Consider the following 4,214-nt stretch of genomic DNA (forward strand, 5'->3'; position numbering starts at 1 on the left):
TGCATTAAACTTTTTAGTAGTATGGAAAATTATAGTGTCCATTTGACAGTCAGTGAACATCTTATTATGCAACAAGTTAATGCCTAATGTTGTGGACAGCTGTTTTTGGTTATGCTTCAACAGCAGGTCAATTCGGTAAGACTCTGATATCAAATTGTCCTGCTTGATTTCAGGTCAGATTGTATTGTCTGCATGTCTAAGTGGTTGACACAACCTTCATGCAAAGTTTCAGTGTACTGTTTTTTGTTCATCCTTTTTCCCTCTCAAATGATGGGTTGTGTAGTATTTGATAGTAATCAGCAGGAACAAATACTTTCTTTGTGTGTGTTATAAACACCTTCATCTGTTACAATATGGGTTGAAGTGCTAAACGCCACTTGAGTATTATATAGTTTGGAAACTTTCATCTGAGCACAGTGCATCACTCGTATTGACTATCGAGACTAATAATCAATAAGACTTTTCACTCAAAGTCAGGAGAGATGTTGGCTTGTGAATATCTTGAAAATAAAATGGTGTTGTGTAGGTGTCTGCTTGAGTTTCCTAAAAGTAAATCATTGCAGGCTTATTTCATTTCCTTTAACTGATAAGTTACAATACTACTAAATCAAGGAAGCTCTTTAGATAGGCAATAAACTTATTTTGGCGTGATATTCATGTGGTAAATTTGATGAAATTAGGAGTAGTTGGTGGTAACAGAGAGCAGTTCCTGTCAAGAAGGCAAAAGTATACACTATAAGCTCTAGGAGACACATGTCAATGGGAAAAAAATCCAGCCAAACTGATCGTTAGCTTGGTTGTGTGCTGTAAATACAAAGCTCCGCCCTTTCTCTTGCCTCGTTCAACATGAATTTAAGCATAGTAAACATATGCATCAAATTTGCTTGTGACACATACTTGATAGACTGGAATGATGGCTTAAAACCTAAAAAACGAGTTATTCAAGGAAAAGGAATCAGACTTTTTGTCGAATTCCAATCTCGAAATACTCACTGTTGCTTTGAATCTCTTCAAATGCTCACATCCAATATCTATCCTTTAATAGCTTTACACCTGCTTTCTCCATTCACATTGGAGAGTTGCCAGGCAAATTCTCCCTTACTTTAAGTTTACTTATGTCCTTTCATTCTTTTCACCACTGAAGCCTAGCTTTGTCTTCATGACATTGCATTTCCGGTTGGCTTCTAACTTGGCCAGGGTTATGGGAGTGAGTGGTAAGGGAAGGAGAAGAAATAAGTAGTCTTTAGGCCTCTCGCCTTCTGGCCACAAAATGGAAACTGGTGGGCATGGATAGGTTGGTCTCTTCCCACTGTGGGCCATGGATGCTTCACCTTATTTGTATTGTCTCAGTTTATTGATAATGCTTTTTTCATTTCTTTGTTTACATGGGCTATAGCCTCTCAGAAACCAGTTCCATTTTTCCAGGTGTTTTAAGGACTGGTATATGGTATTTCTCTCAATTTCACTACTGTCCTCAATGACAACAAATACATATGTTGAGGTCTCATTGATGTCCTCAACATAAAACTTCCCTAATTTGGTAGGCCCCTATTTCATATCATCTCAGCTGTTCGCCATCATAGTTATTCATGATCACATGGCCCTCTTCCTCCTGTAAGTTATTATATGTGAGGTCTCCTTATCTGACAATATCTCTCTTTATATTTTCCCACTCAGTTTTCCACTTCCTGACTCCCAGCCTCTTCAGCTGCTTGATCCAAACAATTCTGTTGGCTCACCTTATGACTATTGACTTTTTACTTATCACTAATTATGAGGATAACTACCTCATTAAAACCTAGATATTCACGTCTCTCAAATTTCTGTCAAAGATTGCAAACCAATGCCCAATTTTATATTACTCTGGCTTCAGAATCAGGGAGGCATAGGAACGTAATTAACACTTTGATTGTTGAATATCTGCCAGCCACCATGTTAATCACTTTATACAATACAATCAGCATAACAGTTCTCTATAAGCTTTAAATACTATTGCCCTTCTATTACAGAAATGGAGGCTGAGAAATGTGAAGTAATGTGTCCTTCTGAAGCACAACTAGGCAAATAGAGCTAAGATTTAAGTTTTTTTTTCTTTTTTAATGCCGTATTTCCATGCAGTATTTTTTTATTTATTTACTTTAGAGATGGGGTTTTGCCGTGTAACTCAAGCGACGGTGCAGTGGCATGACCATAGCTCACTGCAGCCTTGAACTCTGCAGCCTTGAACTCCTTGGCTCAAGAGAGCCTTCTGCTTCAGTCTCCTGAGTAGCTGGGAATACTGCCACATACCCCCACACTATAAATTTTTTTATTTTTTGTCTTTTGTAGAGATGGGGTCTCATTATGTTTCCCAAGCTGGTCTTAAACTTCTGACCTCAGCAATCCTCCTGCCTTGGCCTCCCAAAGTGCTGGATTATAAGCCTGACTATTATGCCCGGCATAATTTATTTTTAAAGTTTATATCTTTGTAATCAGTGTAACACATGTGCATGGTTTCCACAAGATTTGTTGTTATGAGAAACTGTTCCTCTCCTTCTCCCCACCATCCATATCCTCCTACCCTCCCCATCTCCCGCCAGTGGCAAGACTTTCAACTGTCAGCTCATTCTTGTGGTATTTACTTCCCTATGTCTCAATGCTGTAATATGTGTGTGTTGCTACTACTTTGATTTTCAGTTCTAGGCATTAACCATTGATTTCTCATCTTGGAAGATAAGAATTTAGTAGTTTACCCCCCCTATTATTCACATGCACACTTTCTTATCTATCCGTCTTCTAATATAATTGATACAATATTGGTTAGGCCAATATTTAGTGCTTATGTTATGGCTTTGTAAATGTAATCCTCAAATGAGACATGCTCCTCTTCAGCCCTAATTTTAATTTTTCTTGGGGAGTTCTTTTCAAGGTTTTTGTACTTGCTGATTTTATATGTAGTTGTCACTAACCTAACCCCACACTCTCTACCAAATGTTTAAATTGGGGTTTGTCAAATGTGAGCTTACCTACAGGGTAATTTGATTGCACCATTTTGCTCAGATCTTTCAATGTTATCTTAGCTCTCAATGAGTTTTAAGGTCTTGCCTCTTAGCTTTGTCAGATTCTCCAAATAATTTTTTTTTCTTTATTTGGCTGGAGAATAAATGCCTGGTTCTCAGCCTTCTGAGGTTTGAGAGGCTCAATGTCACGATATCACGAGTCTCAATACCTCAATACATTCATTTAATCAGAATGGCACCCATATTTTCAACTATGCCTGATGCTTTTAAGTACAGAGGCCCTTTGTTTTACCCTTTCCAGAGACTAATCTTCACTTTTCTACCTGGGGGCAAAAGAGGAGGTAGCTTGGCTTTTTAGAATAGTCAAGAGGAATATGGAATTTTAACGCTTTTTAAAAATAAGATAACAGTGTCTCTCATTTTAAAAAATTATCTATTTTTACATCTTCTAGACATTTCATATAAACAAAATCTTACAATACATGGTCTTTGGTGACTGGCTTCTTTCACTCAGCATAATGTTTTCAAGGTTCACCCATATTGTGACATGTATCAGTACCTTATTTCTTTATATTGCTAAATAATATTTTATGATATATCATTTATTGGTCTTTTCATTAGGTGATAGTATTTGAGTTGTTTCTACTTTTGGTTATTACAAATAATGCTGCTATGAACATTCATGTACAATTTTTTTGGATATATATTTTCATTTTTCTTGGGTGTATACCAACAGTAGAATTGCTGAGTCATATAGTAACTCTAGTTTTACCTTTGTGAGTACCAGCCAAATGGTTTTTCAAAGTGACTACACATATTACATATACCTAGGAGTAAAACTGTTGAGTCATACAGTAACTTTATGTTTTGCATTTTGAGAAACCACGAAACTGTTTCCCAAAGTGACTGTATAAAACCACCAGCATTGTGTGAGGATTCCACATTTTCTGCTTCTTCACCAACATTTGTTATTGTCTTTTTTATTTTGCCACCCTAATGGGTCAGAAGTCATACTGTGTTTTTCTATTTGCATTTCCCTAATGACTAATGATGTAAAGCACCTTTTCCTGTTTGCATTGGCCATATCTTCTTTAGAGAAATGTCTCTTAATTTTTTTTTTTTTTTTTTGCCCAACCTGGGCATGAAAGCAAGACCCTGTCTTTACAACAGCTACAAAAAATTAGCTGGGGGCCTGTGCTTGTAGTCCCAGATGCT

Source organism: Cebus imitator, unplaced genomic scaffold, assembly GCF_001604975.1.
Source record: "Cebus imitator isolate Cc_AM_T3 unplaced genomic scaffold, Cebus_imitator-1.0 Scaffold429, whole genome shotgun sequence".
Lineage (NCBI taxonomy): Eukaryota > Metazoa > Chordata > Mammalia > Primates > Cebidae > Cebus > Cebus imitator.